Source organism: Dermacentor variabilis, chromosome 6 (genome assembly GCF_050947875.1).
Source record: "Dermacentor variabilis isolate Ectoservices chromosome 6, ASM5094787v1, whole genome shotgun sequence".
NCBI lineage: Eukaryota > Metazoa > Arthropoda > Arachnida > Ixodida > Ixodidae > Dermacentor > Dermacentor variabilis.
The window spans coordinates 13,947,924-13,968,338 of record NC_134573.1 but is presented as its reverse complement, the minus strand read 5'-3'; the positions used below and the strand labels follow the sequence as shown (position 1 = coordinate 13,968,338).

The following is a 20,415-nucleotide window of genomic DNA, read 5'->3' as shown; positions in this document are numbered from 1 at the left end:
GCAATCTAATTTGCTCCCAACATTTGCCACACAATCCCTGTGCACGAAGTTGCTAATCCTCAGCGGCACTTAATTTCAGAGCGATCATATTTACATGTCCCTGTTCAGACCTTCCACACGTTCTCTCAATAAAAATGAATCGCGTACCTCAACGGCACGCACATGCGAATCCTTTGGCATACGAAGGAAAGTTTTAATCACGCTGCACATGCACGATGTGTTTGTCGGTTGCCACTTGTCGCGCTTGGTCTTTACTGTCCAAAGCAGCCTTCTCTTGGGGTCCCTCGGGAACTGAACCATTCTCCATCCCTTTCTGGAGTGGTTGGTGCACTGCGGCACACAACAACCCGGCATTTTTCGATGTGCGCCACCGGTCAGCACCAAGAGAAAAGGCGACAGAGCGAACGCACGTGTTACGGCCGCCGCGCCGCCGCGAGAAAGGGCATGAAAATGGCCGCAGGTGGACTGTCCCGGCCGCGCATTTACATTCGCTCGCCTGTGCAGCCGGTCGACTGCAGCGCCGCCCCCGCGGCACCAACGGGAACTATATATCTAGGTAACTTTTCGCCCTAGGGGAGCGTAGGCCCCTAGGTGTCGTGTAAAAAACGCACCTAACTCCTGAAACGCCCTAGTCCCCATGCGCTCGCTCGCGCGGGGCCCATAGAAATATACCATAGCGCAGATAGTATGTGGTAGTATCAGCATGTATCAGTGGTAGTATTGTTTGTGCCAACTCGCCGGAGTAGCAGAGTAGGCGGTTCATTGTGCGTGCACGCAAGCAGCACGACCACGAACGAAGCGATATAAGGTGGAACGGCGCGTTTTACAGCAATTGAAGTTGTGTGTGTGTGACGCGCTTGGTGTGTGCAAAGAGCAATTTAGTTGCGCGTGTGACGAATGTGTATGCGCAAATAGCACGACCACGAACGAAGATGGAACATCGCGTTTTGGCGTGCGCAAACAGCAATCGAGTTGCGTGTGTGACGCGTTCGTTCGCGCAAACAGCACGACCACGAACGAAGCGATGCAACGTGGAACAGCGCGTTTTGCGCAATCTAGTTGTGTGTGTGTGTGTGTGTGTGTGTGTGCGTGGCGCGTTTGTGGTGTGCAAAGACCACGACGACGATCGTCTTCTAACTGCGCCAGAGCAAACCGATTGTTGGATTCTACATAGGTATTGAACGGGCGTTAAACCTAGAGAAACACGGGATTGCGACGCGACTAGCCGCGATGTATAGCACTGTACATGTACGTACGTAAGTTTACAGCACAGACTTAATTCGGAGTGAAGGGACACGCCACGAGTGATTTGTATGTGGAGGTTAACTCATACGTGCATTAATTAGCGGCGGTATAGGAAAAAAAAGGGGGGGCGGGAGCGGAGGGAGGCGGGATTGCTGAGACAGGTGCTCGAAAGCGTTTCCACGCATGTTTTGTCGGTGTACTCGATGAACTAAATGCCGCTTTAAAGAAATTGTGACGAAATGTTGGCATGTGCGTAGTGGCACAGTTTAAAATGTGTCGGAGAGTAAATCCGAAAAGAACCGAAGCATACCATGTGTAAAAAAATGTGTGAAAACTACAGCTGCAAGCTTATGTTATGCAGCATTGACCGATGTCGAGATATTGTTCTCATGAACGTAGCATCCATCGCCTTTGCACGCATGTGCTGGCTTCGGCGCACTATCATCAAGGCATTGATCAAGGTTAGTAAAACTAGCCGCAAAGAGTGCGTCGCCCTGGTTTCGGTTTCGGTTCTCAACAGTTTGTAAATTGTGCTTTTTGTTGGCGATTCTCTAGACAAGGGATGAAAACGAAAACTGGCAATTAAAATAAGCAACACGTAGAATATTTTAAACGAAAAACTGTTTCAACATTTCTTTATGTAACTCTAATTCTAAGGCTCTAAGCGCCACCTATTTCCGGTAGTCAAAATGTGCCATGGCGGCTTCCTGTCAATTGGATGTGAGCGTAGCATGGGAGCTTCAATGGTACATCTCAGCTTTTTTGGTTATCCCCAGCTGTTCCTTATATTTCCTCGTAATAACTCTTTCTTGTACCCAATAGAATACCGAATATGAATCGTATAGAAGCTCAGAGGCTGCACCTGTCATTCACATAGACAGGTAAGGTAGCTGTTCGCGACCACTTTCAACTCATCTGGGACGTACATAATTTTTTTGTTATTTATGCATGCTTAGGCATCATTTTTCACGCCGCCTGAAGTTCTCGCTAAAAGTACGCTTTAAATGCACTGCACGCCTTAAATTGACACCCATCTGTAACGTGTTTGAGCCGTTATTTATAGCCCATATTTTGCGGACTACGATTTTAACCTCATGCGCACTACCGCCCGTTTGTTCTGTTGCGCTCGCGATATCAATGTTTTTAGATCCAGAAGGCTGCTTCCGCATGAAAAAAGAGACTCGCCGTGTTAGATTGTACACATGGAAAGCGAACGCTGTGACACATTCTTTAAATTGGCCGACTTTGCAAGCGGTGGCATCATTGCCGTCGTCGAAGTGTATATACAGGCACACTATAATAGAGACATACGTATTTACAGTGCCAAATGAACAATTTGGTGTTTCGTCCCTTGGCGCTCTCCTGCTCGGCCTGACAGGCAGGTGTCACGCAGTGCGTTGCACTGAAAGCGCATGAGCATACCGCGAAATCTACGCGAGCGTTTTTATAGACAAATGCTCGAAGATTTCTATCACCAGCTGCCACTTGAAAGTGCGTTTAGCTAGCAGGCCAGCAGTGTAGTGTCTGCGCTTTCAAGCATACACTTGATCATACGAAGATAATGTGACAAAGTGTAAACACATGAATGACAGATTCACTATTTCTTGACACTCGTAAATCCTCAAACCTGCCAATTGTTCGTTAGTGCGTGAAAAAGTGGAATTTTGTGATGTTTAAAAGCAGACATTGGTTCATCCAAACGTGGCTTTGCCTAGGCCGTCGCATTGTATGAATGAATTATCAAATGCATGGGCATTGGAGCAATGAGGTGATGTAGCTGAAAAATGCACCTTTGTTCTCTTTTCACTTTGCCTCATGGTATTCTGTCTCAAGTTTAGCCATTGTCAAAGCAGCAATTTCGACTGGCACAGCAACACTCATCTGAATGGCATCTGTCAATGTCGTAAGTTGTCATTGCTCCTTTCAGCACATATGTTACATGGTCTTTGACATCTTCAGTACGACCTAAATGTGTTTCACAGCTGTGATTGCCGCAGTGCATATAGAAGCAACGAAGTGATCCCAAATACTTTTGCAGAATAACTGAAATGTGGGCAAGTTCATTCGGATTCATGATTATGGCAGATTTGAACCCAACACTGTGTAACACTACTACACAGACTGGCGTTTCGGGTAGTTGAGACAAGAGTCTTATTAAAACCTCGTTGAGATTTGACAAACTGTTAGCTAGGTGGGATAAAGTAATTGTGATTCAGAATGGTAACCTCAACATTGAGCACAAGGCAAGAGGTGAGTTTTTTATTGTGATCATTTTCTACAAGCATGCACATTAGCGTTACAGTAGTACAAGCATCATTGTAGCACATCCTTCCCTGTATAAAAAGGGTCATGTTGCTTACTGCTTAGCTGGTGTTATGCATTGTCCACTTCTATGGTGTTGATGCCCAGGATCTCTACAAAGCGGAACCTCTTCGGTACAGTCGTGTGGCTGCTTGTGTTCGTCTCCCCTAGCCAGAGGCATGAAGGGGGGTTCACGGTCACTGACCAAGTCTGATGTATAACCCGACGTTTTGGAACTACACACGGGTTCCTTGTTCACTGAGTAGGACAGGAAATCGTCGTCACTTATGTAGCCAGCATGTGACGTAATGAACATGTGTAAATGGCAGGCATAGTCCCTGGTGTCCGGTTCATCGTAGCTGGCGTCAATTGAACGATTAGCAATTCTAGCAGCCGCCAGGATGACATGTTCTTTTCTTTGGCAACAACAGTGGCATTGTCCCAGTCAATCTTGTGACTATGTTCCTGCGCATGCTCGGCAAATAATAGTCGTGTGACTATTATTTCTTAGATCACGTTTTTTTTTTTCGTTTCCATGCCTGACCAGCCGAACTTTCATCGAACCCTTGATTATGCAGCCAGAGGCAGTGGCACTCGTTGTGTCCTGTTTGAGATGAATGGTCTTTTTGTCCGTGTCTATCCACTATCACCTGGGCTTATCTCCTGGCTGCTGAAGTGTGCCTGCATTTTCCAGGTCAACTACTCGGACATTAATGTCTGGATACAAATTGGGTAGATCTTGTATGCCATGCCCAACATCAGAGTAAGTTTTCTGTTTCTGCTTGCACTTTTGCTCATGCACTTTCATTTTCCTCGGGTCCGGGAGTTGTGGAAAGAAGCTGTTTGCAGTAGCTGGAAGTGTAGTCCTAAGCCTTTGGCTCGTAAGCATTTGCACTAGCGAGGAGCTATTTTTCAGAAGGCTCAGTCTATAATCGTGTGTCTTGTAGGCATCACCTGACGTCTCAAGGGAGTTCTTGGATAAGTTTATGGTGGCTTCTGTGAGATCATTGCGCTGTTGGTAGCGTGGACTGCACTCCATTTGTTGGAATTCTTATGAATTCTGCAAACAGCGAGCTGCGCCCTTTTGGAAGCTACAGTTTGTTGCGGTTCACGACCACTACACTATTGCACGCCTTGTGAAAACAAAGAGGCATTGAGTCGCAACCACAGGTCCTGTCAAACTAGCCAGTACTAGCTCAGGATACCCTTACTAGTATTTTGTGACGATGAGCCACCACACCCCTCCAATAGAAAATATGTCCATAGTGAACTTCTGTAACAGCTTTTCTCGGAATCCCAATTGCAGGAGTGTCACCCTTCTCTTAGCCCTGTGGTGCTAGCATGTACGACATGACTTGAAGACATTTGCTGTTTGTATGTATTTATGATGCAGCACTTCGTCATCTTGATAGGCATTTTTTGATTTCAAAGTGGCCTTCAAGTGAGAAGTGCTGGGTGGGTAAGCTCCTGTAGCTTCTTGGGCGCGATGGTTTTATTGCCAAAATATCAACATGTCTTGGACTACATTGTCCTTGTAAAGCCAGAATTCTTTCAGAGTTTGCAACACCTTGTCCAGCTCTTTCGAGTGAAAATGCAAAGTTGGCAGCAGCATTAATCTAGCACTTGTTCTTTCTTCAATTGTTGTAAAGAAGGTGGGGAGAGGCAGCATGCATAGCCTTCAATCTTGGTAGGCCCTTGTGGTGCCTGTTATTCTCCTTCACATGAGAACTTCACCGTGTATCAGCTGCGGGAAAGTCTTTGCCTAAGATGTACATTATGCCTCATAATGCATTAATCATGTGCTCATTTTATAGATTGTGCCCCATTTATAGAATTTATCTCGAGCTTGCAAGAAAGAAAGCACTTCTTTCTATATCTGGGCATAGCCAGGCATTCTGTCTCTGCAAAATATCTTGAGACGTATCTAGTAACATGTTGCCCATCGTCTTGCTTTTGGCTGAGCACTGCAACTAGACCACAGCACAAAGCATCAGCTGTGATTAGCAGCTGGTCTCTCATTTTGAGGAGCACCAGCCAAGCACTGGATCTGAAGAAAGTATTTCTTTCCATTTTGAGAATTCTGGAACCTGTGTGGGTTCCAGACAAACCATGCTTTGAAAACAGCATGCTGGACAATGGGTGTAGTGTTTGCATGTTAGGAGCGAATAAACCTAGATAGGTGGTCATGCCCATTAGCAGCAGTATTTCTGGAGGATGGTCTTGGCATGTCTGTGACAGCTTTGAGCTTGTTTTCGTTCATGTGCCCCAAGTAGGATGTTATTGTGATGCCAAACTTACATTTCTCTTTGTGGATGGCAGCTCTTGCACAGTGGGTGCCCTCAAATGTACTGCAGAGTTCGTTGTGTTCATGTTTAGTTGAGCACCAACTGATAACCTCTACCATATGACAAGCAACACATATAAGTTCTGGATGAATATCATTCATATACCATTGTGTTTGATCTGGGGCACACCAGATACCAAATCGCATGAGCAGTTAAAGCGAAACCAACGGAACGGTGCTGTAAAGGTGGTCAAGAACTTTCTGTAATTTTGAGGGATTTGCCAAAACCCTGAATTTGGGCATCAATTTTTCATACACCAAGCTGTGACTTGTAGTATCTGAAGGGTATGGTCTACTGCAGGAATTGGCTCATAGGGCTTGCTTGTTCAGTTTTTGTGTAATCCATAAAAGTGTGGAGTGCTCCTGATGGCTTCGTCACCATAAGCATGCACCAAGGAGTTGGCTCTGTCATAGCAGTCGTAAAACCAGTCTTAAACCTGGAGAAGTTTGGCTTTCGTCTTCTATAAAAGCAGCCATACAAAACAGTGAAATATTAGTGCACAGGACACAGGCTCCAGTTTCAACATTGTCATGCAAGCTGCGCAAAGTATTTGAGGATGCGGCTTTGAATCTCCACAACCATTAACATTCTCAATCTGTCTAAGCACTCGACTTCAGCTTCACAATCACCTCTGTGACCTATTTAGCAAATTTATTTGGAAATAGCAGCATTCTGCCTGATGCACGAGATGGAACTTTATGTTGTGCTAGTCGCCTTACACACTGACCACAGTAACTTGGAGATCACCACCTTCTCGAAATGTCACGAACCACATTGTTTTCAGGGTGAGACAAGCAATCATGTCTAATTATCATCTGTGACAAAAAATAACTGATGCCTGTGGCAAGGTGCCATTCAAGTGGTTGAGTTCCTCCAGGAGGTAGGGGGTGATACGAGTGAGAACCCTCAAAAGCCAATTATGGCCTTAGCCAAGCAGCCCCAGGTGACATAGTAAAGCTTTTTGGGCACAATATCATTAGGCACCACCCTATATAATTTATTTGCTTCCACAACATCTGCATGGCTCGCGAGTGTCCGGTGGTAAATTTCTGAAGCCACATCAACCTCGATGTAGTATCCCTAGTTCCAAATACTTCAATCTGCATGCCACTATGTATGGTGGGGGTTACTGGGAAGGAGAATAACGAACAGCTACACATAGATAAAAACTCCCTAAAGGCTGTTATTGTGGAAGGACTGCCCAACATCAACACACGCTATATGATACAAGAATGTTGCTGCTATCAAAGATGAATTCAGTCAGTAATTGAGGATGAAGATAGTTTTAATCAATAGCCTTATAAAAAATGGTAAAAGAAAGCTAATAAATTTGTAACATGTTTTGAATCTTGTCTGAAAAGAAAATCATTAGTATGTCTTCAAATATCTCGCGCAGCCGGTAATCCTGTTCTACTTCTTCATGACCTTCAGGTACGCTAGAGAAGTCTTTCTCATCATTGGGCTAAAAAATGTAGTTGAGCAAAAGGAGTAGACCTAGGTGGCTGACAGGATGGCTCTTCTTTAAGTGCTGTGCGTAGAAGAAAAAAACATGCAAACATCTTCAACACTGTAATGGGCACTAACTGTTAGGGATGAAACATGAAAAACCCTAAGGAAAACATTTAGGTTTGGTGGATATGTAGAAAATACACAGAGACTAAAGACAGTGAAGGACAACGAAAAATGTTTGTGTAAGCTTCTTCACGAATGCGTTTGTTGCCTGTAGACAACACCAGGCAGAACTCGGAAAGTGACCTTCACCCCAAGTCGACGTCAATTCTGCGTGCAATTTGTGCATATTGACACAAAGGTGTGGGGCTCCTGCACTGCAGAACAGCGTGCGCAAAGGTCGGCGTCACGAAAGATAATAAAGTGCGTAAGCTGCACGCTGTTGTTCTGCCCCACCATTAAAGAGAAGCATACATTTTGCAAGACTCTGTCTCCAATCTACGTTACATTTTTCGGCGGAGGTGTGGGGTACGTGCTACCACTCGCCGATCGAACGCCGTCTACAAGCCCAGTACGAAGTCCAGTCAAGCTGACTCCCGTGCAGGTACGGAAAGCTGTCGACTTCAAGGACTGCCACCTGAGCACGAGCCTCTACGCAATCAAGTCAGAAGGATGAATACATTGGTTCCACCTTCTTCATCGACCGCCCCGACCGAGGTCGTCCTCAACCAGCCACGAATCCCCACGTCCTTCCATGGGGACACCTTTGAGGATGTAGAGGACTGGCTCGATCACTTTGAGCGTGTCGCAGAATTCAACGTCTGGACTACAGAGCGCAAACTACGCAACACCTACTTTGCCCTCGAGGACTATGCACGGACCTGGTTTGAGAACCGTGAGGCAGGGCCCTATCGACATGGGACGAATTCCGACGGCAGCTAATCAGCACATACGCCAGCTTCGATCGCAAGGAGCGAGCTGAATCTGCAATGCAGGCGAGAGTACAGAGGCCGAACGAAAGCGTCGCAATGTTTCTCAAAGGTATGTGCCGACTTTTCCGACACGCAGATCCGTCCATGCCAGAAGAAAAGAAGCTAAGGAATTTGATACGCAGTGTCGAGCAAGAGTTATTCGGTGCCCTAATACGCAACCCACCAAATATTGTTGCAGAGTTTCTCGCGGAAGCCGTATCGATGGAAAAGGCACTGCAGCAGCGAACAAGGCAGAACCGCGACGTGTCGACCCTATCGCGTGATTCTCTCACTATATCCCTGAACAATATTAATCCCTTGTGGGAGCTCCTTAGGCTTATCGTTCGAGAGGAGCTTCAAAAGCTTCAGGTGGCTCCAGCATCGGTACAGCGACCTGCTCTGTCTGAGGTCGTCCGGGAGGAAATCAGGCAGGCAGTCCAAGTCCCAGAGCGAAGCGAGACACCACAGCACAAGGTACGGCAGCCACAACCTCGCATGTCGTATACAGAAGCTGCACGAAGTTCGTTGTCCCGGATTTTTCGCGATGTGAGCGACGTCCTGGACCTTCTTGGTGTGCACGCCGTTGAACAAGACACTCGCCTCGTTGCACGCCATTCATGGCTGAAACACACCCACCCCACAAGAGCGACGTATGGCGCTCCGCAGACCGGAGGCCCTTGTGTTTTCATTGCGGTGAAGCCGATCACCTCTACAGGGCGTGTCCCTACCAATGAGCTGGGCTCCGCGAATTTTCACTGAATGCGCCGTGCCCGTGCAATGGTGAATGCGCCCTGGAGATTGACGCATACCTCGTTTGCTTTGCCCCACGATTCCGTGAACCCCGGTCACCGTCACCCGCCCGAAACAGGTCTTCCAGCCCCCTATTCAAGCTGAGAGCAACGAGATGTCGCTCACTCAGCCCAGCCTCCCGGGAAAACCGAGTCCAACGACCTGCGGAGGAAGAGGTCGCTGATGTTGCGAACGCTGAAGATCCTCCACTGCAAGGACCGCGATATGACGTAATTGAGACGCAAAGAAAGCAGTGTAGTTCCGTACCAGTTACCACAGATGACCACGAGGTCATGGCGTTAATCGAAACGGGTGCGGACACGTCTGTTATGAGCCAGAATCTCGCGCGTATACTGAACAAAGTTTCGACGCAATGGACCGAAACTCAGATTCGTACTGCAGGAGGTCATCTCATAACTCCAATGGGCCGGTGCACGGCACGAGTCAACATTCGGGGCTTCACGTACATCGGCGACTTCGTCAATCTTCCTGAATGTTCAAAGGACCTTATACTCGGAATGGATTTCCTTCAGGCGAACGGTCCATCATCGACCTGCAAGAGTCTAGAGTCAGCTTCACTACTACGCAAGCCATAGCGAACAGTAATGACAACGACCGTGACATCGCGCTTCGCGTAACTGACGATCACATCACGTTGCGACCCAAGAGCAGCATGCTTACTCTTGTCCAATGCGACATGGAGGACGCCGCCGAAGGAATTGCTGAGGCAAACATGCCCCTGCTTCTTGAGCGCCACATTTGTATAGCCAGAGGGCTTCTTCAGGTGCAAAACAAATGTTCAGTCGTTTTGCTAACAAACTTTAGCAACGATTATCGGCATGTACCGCGAGGAACAACATGGCCGAACTGAGCTCATTTCTTCACGAAATCACTAACGTTACTGACATTGCCACATTGGAAACCGCATCGTCTCAGCAGTCTGGGTTCCCCAGCCTAAAAGAACGGATTCACGTTAACGCCGCTCTGCCAGACCATAAGAAAGACCGTCTACTGAGTCTCGCGAATGAATTTGTGGACTGTTTTTCAACGTCATCCAAAGTGCGGCGCAAGTGTATCACAAAACACCGCATTATTACGGACGAGTCTGCATGTCCTGTCCGTCAGCAACCTTACAGAGATGCTCCAAGACGACGTGATCCAGCCATCCACCAGCCCGTGGGCCTCCCCTGTAGTGTTAGAAAGAAAGACAACACACTATGCTTCTGTGAAGATTACAGAAAGTTGAACCGTGTCACCAAGCGTGATGTTTATTCATTGCCACGCATCGACGACGCATCGGATCGTCTACAACATGCCAAGTTTCTTTCTTTGTTGGATCTTAAATCAGGATATTGGCTAATCGAAGTTGATGAACAGGATCGTGAAAAAACAACATTTGTGACACCTGATAGGCTGTATGAGTTCAAAATTCTCCCCTTCGGTCTCTGTTCCGCACCTGCCACCTTTCAGCGGACGATGGATACCGTGCTTGCTGAACTCAAATGGCAAACCTGCGTCGTATACTTAAACAATGTCGTTGTGTTCTCGAGCACGTTTGACGAACATCTCGCATGACTCGAGGGTGTCCTGCGATCCATACTGCCAGCCTCACCACCAAGCCTGAAAAACGCTACTTCGGGTTCCAAGACCTCAAATTTTTTGGCCATGTCGTTGGTCCTCAAGGCGTCCGACCAGACCCCGACAAGTTAGCTGCCGTCGCTGAGTTTTCACCACTCACAGACAAGAAGGCTGTCCAACGCTTCCTTAGTTTGTGCGCATATTATGGGCGCTTCGTCAAGGGCTTCTCGAGAATTGCTGAGCCTCTAACAGGGCTTACATGCGATGATGCGCCTTTCATTTGGGCGGACGAGCAGCAGCAATCGTTCAATGAAATGCGCAAGCGTTTGCAAGAGGCCCCGATACTTGCTCATTTCAACGAAGACGCTGACACTGAAATCCATACTGATGCCAGCAATGAGAGTCTCGGTGCTTGTGCAGTGGCAAGCTGGTGCGGAACGACCCGTTGCTTATGCAAGCCGCAGTCTCACCAAGTCTGAGAAAAACTACTCAACCACTGAAAAAGAATGCTTAACGGTTGTGTGGGCAATTGGTAAATTCCGACCCTACTTGTACGGTAGACCCTTTAACGCTGTGAGCGATCAACCACGCCCTGTGCTGGCTTGCCAACCTCAAGGATCCTTCAGGCAAACTAGCCCATTGGAGCCCTCACTTACAAGAGCATGATATTACAGTTGTCTACCGATCTGGCAGGAAGCACAGTGACGCCGACTGTTTGTCACGTGCACCACTCCCTACGACTTCATTGGACCCTGACCATGACTTGCCATTTGTCGCCGTTATCGACGCCATAAAGATGGTTGAGCACCAGCACGCTGACGCTGAGCTGCTGCCGTGGATCAAACACCTCCAAGGAGTTGAAGGTGTTTTACCCTGCTTGCTCATGTGCGGCTTATCATCATACTACTTGCACAACAACGTCCTTTACAGGAAAAACTGCGGAAGCGGCCCCAATACGTACCTCCTTGTCGTGCCGTCGGCGCTATGCCACAACATTTTGCGAGCCTGCCATCATGAGCCATGCGCGGGACACCTGGGATTCGCCAAGACTTTAGGCAAGGATACGACAGAAATATTACTGGCCCCGGCCATATTCTTCTGTGCAACGGTACATGAAGACCTGCCATGATTGTCAGTGCCGCAAGAAAGCACCAGTTAAACTGACTGGCTTTCTCCATCCTGTGGACCTTCCTCAAGCACCGTTCCAACAAATAGGAATGGATCTACTTGGGCCATTCCCAGTGACCTCTTCGCGCAACAGATGGATAGTCGTCGCTACCGACTACTTAACCCGGTACGCCGAAACCGAAGCTATTTCGCAAGTAAATTTATATGAAGTGGCCAAGTTCTTTGTACGCCGCATCGTCCTACGACATGGTGCACCGTCTGTTCTCATCACTGACCGCGTTACAGCATTTACAGCGGAACTTATGCAGGATGTTCTCCAGCTGACGCATAGCTCTCACCGCAAGAACACTGCATATCACCCTCAAACCAATGGATTAATGGAACGTCTGAACGGAACACTGGCTGATATGCTCTCCATGTATGTCGACGTAGAGCACAAGACGTGGGACGCGATCTTACCCTATGTGACTTTCGGGTATAACGCTGCTGTACAGGAGACTACATAGCTTACGCTGTTCGAACTTGTGTAGGCGCCACGTCAGGTCAACACTTGACGCCATGCTACCTATGGCTGATAATAGCCCGACCAGCGAACACGTAGAAGAGTTCGTACAAAGAGCCGAAGAGGCACGCCAGCTTGCTCGGCATCGTATCCGGAGCCAACAGCATACCGCCACCCTTCGATACAACCAGGGTCGTTGCGACATCCATTACAATACCGGCGGCTGCGTGTGGGTCTGGACGCCCGTCCGCCACCATGGACTCTCAGAAAAGTTGATCCGCTAGTATTTTGGTCCCTACAAGGTTACACGCTGCCTCAGTGACGTGACCTACGAAGTGGTCCCCTGCAGTTCTGAGCCCAGTTCACTACGTCGTCGTCCTCCCGCTGAAGTTGTTCGTGTAGTGCGCATGAAACCCTACTATACGCATACCTGAATGCTGAGGTGCACCTGAGGAGCTCTATTTCTTATGTAGCTGAAAGAGCTTTTTGAACCGAGACGGTCGCTCTTCTCATGGGAGGCAATTGACACAAAGATGTGGGGCTCCCGCACCGCAGGACGGCGCACGCAAAGGTCGGTGCCACTAAAGACGATGAAGTGCGTAAGCTGCACGCTCTTGTTCTGGCCCGCCATTAAAGAGAAGCGTATATCTTGCAAGACTCTTGTCTCCAATCTACGTTACAATGTAATCGTTGTCAGGTGTAAAATTAAGCTTTATATTGCATGTTTTACACATTACTCATCTGATGCCTTAGCAGCGAAGGTTTTTCCTCTGCCTTTCTTGTAAAAAATTTTGGGAAGTGCCCACGTGCATCTACTTTTATTTATTTTTTTTTGTGCATGGCACATGTGCTGTTGGCCTGGAACTGATTCACAATGGTATTAACAGCCATAGCGTTCAGGGCCCCGTGTCGCTGAAAATCCAGCAGTGGTGTTGGCGACCTTTTCCATATGAGAAAATTTATCCCGAACCATGCATCCTGATTCGTGCAGGCCCTCCACGTGGCATATAGGCGTTACTGAACTAATTAAAATTCTCAAAGTATAATGTGTCAAAATTTCATAAAGTATGGCTTGCACACAACTTTGAGACATGATAGCGTTGGATTGTAATTTGAATATGCGAGAAAACATCATTCTGTTGCGCGGAAACTCAAACACAAACCCCTTTTCCAGCTGCCATTTCAGGTATGTCTTAGGAGTGGCATGCCCCAGAAAGCTCGCCTTCGCGCATAGCGTTTGCCACCAGCATTTCAAGGGAAACATTACAGAAGCATAAGCTGCAGTTGCCCGGAAGCATGAGAAGCAGCCAGGGATCTTTTAATGCTATCGTGTTCCACTCTTAAAGGCGCAGCTTAAGTGTCCTCCAACCTTTTTTTTTTTTTTCGCTGTTTGGGGACTGCCTTCTTGAAGGTGTTGCTTCGTTTCCTTTCTGCTGTAGGGTGAATGCAATATCTGCTTTGAACAACAGCAAAGCCACGTTTTGATTGCACTTGATGCTGGCCGCACTAGCGCGGCATCTCTCCTATCCAACAGTTCACTATGATGTTATCACTGAAATAGAATACACAGGACGCCTTCGTGGACCACTTCATCTACCTCGAAGTAATATGCCATAGCTCTATGATCATATCCTTAACATCCACTACTTTCTTGGATTCACTTCAGATAGCTGGAATGTACAGACTAAAAAAGCTCGGAAGCGCTTGCACTCTTTGGAGAATTTTGTATGAGCATTTTCAGGCTGTTCTGGTGACAATAAAAAATACTGGCTCTCCTGTAATCGAGAATAGATGTAAGCATGAAATGGCTGCCGACAAAGCAGATTGATTGTAGATGTTACTAGCCACAATCTTAAAATGGGTGTAGCGCACATTCGCAATGGCACACCCCACCCCCCCGCATCACGCAACTGTACACTGGTCCATATGGAAGCAAGTTCCCTGTCAAAGACAGAACCCCATTGCAAGTCTCGTCTCGGTCCACCATATGCGCCGTGGACCTCGCGGACTGCTGGCATTGAAAAGAGCACAAGCAACTGTGTCTCAGTGCCAAAAAATGACAAGTGTACAGTGCCTTGTATCTGCCTCTGAACGTTGCTATTAGAAGTGACAAATAAAACTTCAGCATACTAGAAGTTACAGCTTGAGTGATATTGTGAGCAAATATTTAGAACTCAAAAGCAATATTTTTTTAACATGTTTGGGAAGTAACTAGCATATGTATTGCAGTCTTGACTGTTTGCCTGGATGAGCTGGTTTGAGTGCCAGGATAATGGCTCTGGCTTTTGGTTCATTGAAGGTGGCTGACAACAGGAGCTAAAAGCATTTCATGCTTAAAATGTCTGCAGCAGCGGCACTGTTCGGTTAGTCAAGGACCTCATTTCATGGCCCTCATTCTGACACCTTCGAACACTGTTTCTGCCTTTGTAACGTTTCCTAGAATTTGTCCTTCAAATTTTTATGTGAAAGAACCATGCATCAATTTTGGCATATTTCTCAAACTGTACGAGCAGAATTGCTGCTGATTTCATAAATACAACCTGTAAATCAATACAGCAGAATTGTTAGTTGAAATATGTAATCCAAATCAAGGAGCCATTCTCAAGACGATGTTCCCGCTGGCACTAATGCGTGTCATTCCTGGCGTTGGTGAAATCTTTATTCTACATTATAAAGCATGAAACGTTCGCACATGCTCTTATTTCCTTGTTTTTTGGGCTTTGCTGTTTCAAGGAGCTTTGCCCTTTGAGTGGCAGCAGCCTGATTGACATAACTTCTGACTCACGTATTTAACATTTTTGCACGGATTGGTCAAGGAGTAGCCAGATTTTGAGAAGTACATCTTTAGCAGAGTCTATAGGTGCTGGCTTTTGGTGTGGAGAGACAAGCAGCTTCATAGCTTCCCTCCTGTCTCTTGTCATTGTGTCAGCAAACTGAAATGAAAACTCTCGAAACAGTATATTTGTTAATGAGGAATCTTTGCAAGGCACATTGTGAAGCACATGCCGATGAATTGCTTCAACCTTTTACATTAAACAAATTATGCCATGTGCTGTCAAGAGGCAAATAAAGCTGTTTGCTTTAAAAATTAACAATAATCTCCACAGTTTGTGAAGTGATTGAGATATTGTTACCCAGTACATTCAACAAAGATGTTATGGGAAACAGTGCAAGGAACTAGCATACTTGCACTAATTGCATGTATTTGGCGGAGTTGTGTGGGAGACAAGATAGCCAACCAATTTTCCTTTAATGCATGTGAGCTTTGTCATCTTCATGGTGTAATGTAATCTTTTCAGGTAGCAGATAAAGAATGTGTGGCAACATGAAATGGCCTTTGATGACACAGGCGAGTAGTGGATGCCACACTTCAGTTCTAATTAAAGTTACATCAGCACAGAGCATGTATGCTACCACCAAGTTGGGTCCATACTTTGGATTACCGTGTACAGTGTCACTCTTTTCTGCATTGCAGAAGATGGAAGCCAGTGTTTCTTTGCTGTTGCTATTTCAATTTAGTATATTTTCATGTTTTCATGCTCTGCAATATACAGCCAGAGGTTGCACGGTCTTGAAATGAAGACTACTTTTTGTGTTTTCAAGATAAAATTTTAGCTATAATAAACGGAATTTCCAAAAAACAAATTTTATGTTTGGCCTGCCTTCTTTTGGGTGATCAGACATGGGAGCTATTGAGGCATCATGGCTCATACGTGCTGCCTTTATGCTTGAGAGGTGTGTGCACAATGCTCCTTACATGTTGAAAAAAAAAATGGAGACCATCCATAATTGGTCTTGGGTTGCTTTCTTAGCCACAAGTGCTATCTGAAAATATAGCTGCTTTTTGTTACTCTTTCTGGCAGTGCGTTTTAGATACATAAAAATTATGATGGACGTGCATGTTCAGTGTGATTGCAGGAACGAAAAACTTTACTGAAAGATCCTTTGCAAGAGATGCAAGTGCTTGCCCATTTCATGAAAAAAAAAGGCTTTGTTTTCATTGTATACAGTAATCTAATGGTCAGGCAGACTTGATCACAAAAGCAAAGAGAGAAATTCAAAGCCTGCTGACCACATCGTAACTGTCTAGTGCATAGACAACACTTGCACGTTGGCCAACAGCATGGGAAAGGAGAAAGAGATTGCCATGAAGCACATGTGGTGAAAAGGAGAATGAAGCAAAAATTGGTAGCATTCAGAAAAAGCTAGATATTCTTGATGAGAAAACTGAAACATTGGACAAATAAATAATAGCAAACTTTATCAAGTCTTACCGCCGTATTCAGCAATACATATTGAAGCTCATGTTTGACTTGATATAAATGACGCATGGTGTGAACGCGCCCAAGATGCTCATTGCGTTTCTTTTGGTGTGTTCATGACAGGCGTCATTTAAATCGAGTCAAGCATGGGCTTCAAGTTAAGATGCATTTATGAATACGGGGGTTCGTGTTGCGGCATGGTGAGGCTCTCTGGAATGAAGACTTCATGAACTAGAGAATAGATGTGCCCGTGAGAACCTACTTTTACGTGTTATCGCAGACATCTGAATCACAGGAGCAGTCTGAAGCATGTGATAGGCTTGTGAAGACTTTCCGAGAAACGTGCATGGGTTTTCTCTGCAACAGTTTGCTACAATCGGGGGTATGACTCATTTTACATTTCCTGATCACCTTGCATATTTCCGCACAATGCTTTCGTCATTACTGTTCAGTGGTTCAGTGGCACTGAAAAGGCAATACAGGCATGAATGTCAAAAGAGGCACTTGTAGGCAGGGTAAATGCAAGATTACCTTGTTTACATGTCCATAGTTTGTGCTTACAAAGAAGGCAGAAGAAGGATGCCAGGAAAAAAAGCATTTCGTCTGAGGTTCCTCTCATTATGAAGCTGTTTACAATGATGAGAGCTAAAGACAAAAAGTGTGGTCCTAATGAATGGACACATTCTCCCAGTTGCAATTCATAGTTTAAGATATTGAGGGACTTCAATCGCACTTCAAAAAGAAGTCCATGATCAATAAACAGTGCAGGAAGCCAGTATAACAGTTTTCATTCACAGTGAATTGGCCCTAGGATATGATCCAGTTTGCATCTTCAATAAAATGGCTATTGATTGGCTACTATTGATCTGTACAATAAGTGCAGCATGCAGTACCATTTATGCCTTGGGCCTCACTTATGCCATGTCAAAATTGTGGAAATACAACAGATTCATAAAACCAGCTCTCTTTATCACCTTATCTTAGGGAGGTACTTGTCAATGTTACAGTGCAGAGCACGAATATTTCCTTAGGAGAAACCTTCCAGTTATTTATGAATTATATGGGAGAGGTTCATTACCTCTTGAAAACTGTTCTGCATAACACTCTTGCTTCTTCACACATCTATCATGATCCGTCAAATACGGGATAAGTTGGGTGCTGCAGATAAATGGTTCCTGCAGAGCCTAAAGCTACAGCATCAATAGGTAGCTAAATTTTCATTCTTCAAGTTTGGTCCAGTTCTCTGAAACATAGACATAGAACTGAAACTGTTCAATCTGAGTACCAATATTAAATGTGTTATTTTGGGGCTTCAATGATTTGCTGAAGTTGATGGAAAGTGAAGGACTGTATAAAAAACATGGCTGTAAGGTCAGCTATCATCTTCTGCGCATAAACTTTCAGATACTGCACTAAATATAATCTAAAACACATGAAAAGTTTTTATACATTAAAGTACAGCCACACTGGATCACGCTAGCATCATTATCATATGTCACTGGTGTGGCACTTCAACACAATGTGGGAACTACCATGGCTCGTACAATGCTCCGAAGGATACATTGCAATAGTGCAACTATGCTCAATGGCATTTGAACTGTTTCTTGCAATTTACAACTTCTAGCCATGCACTTATTCATTTATGACTTGGATGGTCGTGAAGCGTAAGTGCTTTTCCACCTAGCAATACTGCAAGCTTGTCTGCTGACACTAGCTGCACAAAAGAGCAACAGTAGCTTGTGCTCCAGCAGAACTTGAGGGCGGATTACAAGTTCTTGCCACACTATAGATGAGAAATATGAACATACTCCCAAGCTTCAATATCTTAGCCGGTGTAAAGCTGCAATACAGGTACTGCACTCCCTTAATTGCACTGCTTACAGCTGTCAAACTATACCTCTGGTGCTATGCACATTTTGGGGATGGCAAGAAGTTCCACTAGACAAGGTATCAACCACACAGGCATTTAAAACATTGAGTTAAGGGTGTTTAAGACTGACTAAACACAATTTGCCACTTGGCTTGGATCTCGATTCCTTTCCCCTCTAGTGTCATTGACTGAAGAGCCACAACAGGAGTAGAGTAGCAATGCTTTGTTGTCTTGCCTGTTTACTAATAGCAAGAAACTACGCTCTAGCACTGTAGCATAATCAAAGAACAAAAGGTTAAGTGCAAGCTTGATCAACCAGCTCTCCAGTAATCTGGGCCCCACGTCAGAGGGTATCGTCGTATGGTGTCAGGACTACAAAAGTGCATGAAGGCTACTGGAGGCTGCAGTTTCAGTAGAAGGTAGGGGATAACCCCTAATTAAGGGTAAGCCTTTGCTTTTGACAATGATCGGCCAAATTTAATCACGATTTCCCACTTCTCCGCCGGTGCAGAAATGCCATCGTCCTTTTAAGATTGACCACATTACAAAATCGTACGTACGTACGTACAGTCCTATACACTGCGGCTGGTCGCGTCGCAATCCCGTGTTTCTCTAGTTTTAACGCCCGCGCAGTACGTATGTAGTACTCAACAATCGGTTTGCTCTGGCGCAGTTTTAGAAGACGATCGTCGTCGTGCTCTTTGCGCATCAGAAACGCGTCACACACACGCACGCACACACACAACTCGATTGTGCAACACGCGCTGTTCCACCTTGCATCGCTTCGTTCGTGGTCGTGCTGTTTGCGCGAACAAACGCGTCACACACGCAACTCGACTGCTCTGCGCACACCAAACGCCAAAACGCGATATTCCACCTTCGTTCGTGGTCGTGCTATTTTGAGCATACACATTCGTCACACACGCAACTTAATTGCTCTTTGCACACACCAAGCGCGTCACAAACACACCACCCACCCACACACACACACACAGCTTCGATTGCCGTAAAATCCGCTGTTCCACCTTGGTATCGCTTCGTTCGCGCTGCTTGCGTGCACGCGCAATGAAACTCCCACCCTGTTGCTCCGGCGAGTTGGCACAAACCCTGCGCTAGCGCATATTTCTATGGGCCCCGTGGCGCGCGCATGGGGACTAGGGCGTTTCAGGAGCTAGGCGCGTTTTTTACACAACAACTAGGGACCTAGACTCCCCTAGGGCGAAAAGTTACCTAGATATATAGTTCCCTTTGGTGCCGCGGGGGCGGCGCTGCAGTCGACCGGCTGCACAGGCGAGCGAATGTAAATGCGCGTCCCGGCCGAGGAGGCGGCACTCGCCCTCCCAAAGGGTGACCTCACCCTAGAGAGGGCGCGCGCGCATCGAGGCGCCCTAGGCCAACCATGGCGGCAGCGCCACCTCGCGAGAGGAGACGGCAGAGGGTCACGTTCTCGCGCCCATAGAGTTTCTCACTACATTACCTAGAGGGAACTCTGGCGCTGCTGCGCTGTGGTATGCATGGGAATGCCGGTATATTGTGACTTCGGATTGGCATCGTTCTCGGAGAGACAGGACTCCACGGCCCCGAAGCGACCACGCATGACACCTCACATCGGCCACGAGTACTGTGGCGCCATCTCGGGCCTTCTGCACAAGACGCGGACCGAAGTTCCCCCTTTCCGGAGGCGCCGTTCGTCCACCTAAAATACTTCTAACACCGTGCTCGTTACAAAGCAATACACAACACCCTTTCTCAGAAAACCTTATAACACTAGTAAAATTGGTTGGCCAAGTTTCGATTTATCCTACTTTGAAGCAAGCACATAAAGAGAAGATCCCAGTCTTTCATCCATGATTACATCACCAGTGTTAAATGGACCCACCTTAAGGTTTACTTCGAAACAGCATGTGTATGTCCATGCTTGTATCGTTTATTGATTGTCCCGCTCTAGTAGAACGGACGACCAAGCAGCTTGATC

At 46.4% G+C, this 20,415-nt stretch overlaps 2 long non-coding RNA genes across 6 annotated transcripts; one reads left to right on the top strand and one right to left on the bottom strand.

Moving 5' to 3' along the window:
* The first annotated feature begins 828 nt into the window (after nt 1–828).
* Nucleotides 829–15,953, top strand: LOC142584639 (uncharacterized). Of its 5 annotated transcripts, XR_012828852.1 has the most exons (5): nt 829–1,991; nt 2,068–2,126; nt 3,079–3,148; nt 4,241–4,309; nt 13,975–15,953. It is a non-coding gene; the product is annotated as an uncharacterized LOC142584639 (long non-coding RNA). The 5 variants fall into 5 exon arrangements; XR_012828850.1 differs by having other exon boundaries at nt 829–2,126; XR_012828851.1 differs by having other exon boundaries at nt 829–2,126; nt 4,094–4,309.
* Nucleotides 15,954–16,220: 267 nt separating this feature from the next.
* On the bottom strand, nt 16,221–19,753 carry LOC142584641 (uncharacterized). Its single transcript, XR_012828853.1, has 2 exons — nt 17,649–19,753; nt 16,221–17,035 (listed from the first exon to the last, which is right to left on the bottom strand). It is a non-coding gene; the product is annotated as an uncharacterized LOC142584641 (long non-coding RNA).
* Nucleotides 19,754–20,415: the final 662 nt, after the last annotated feature.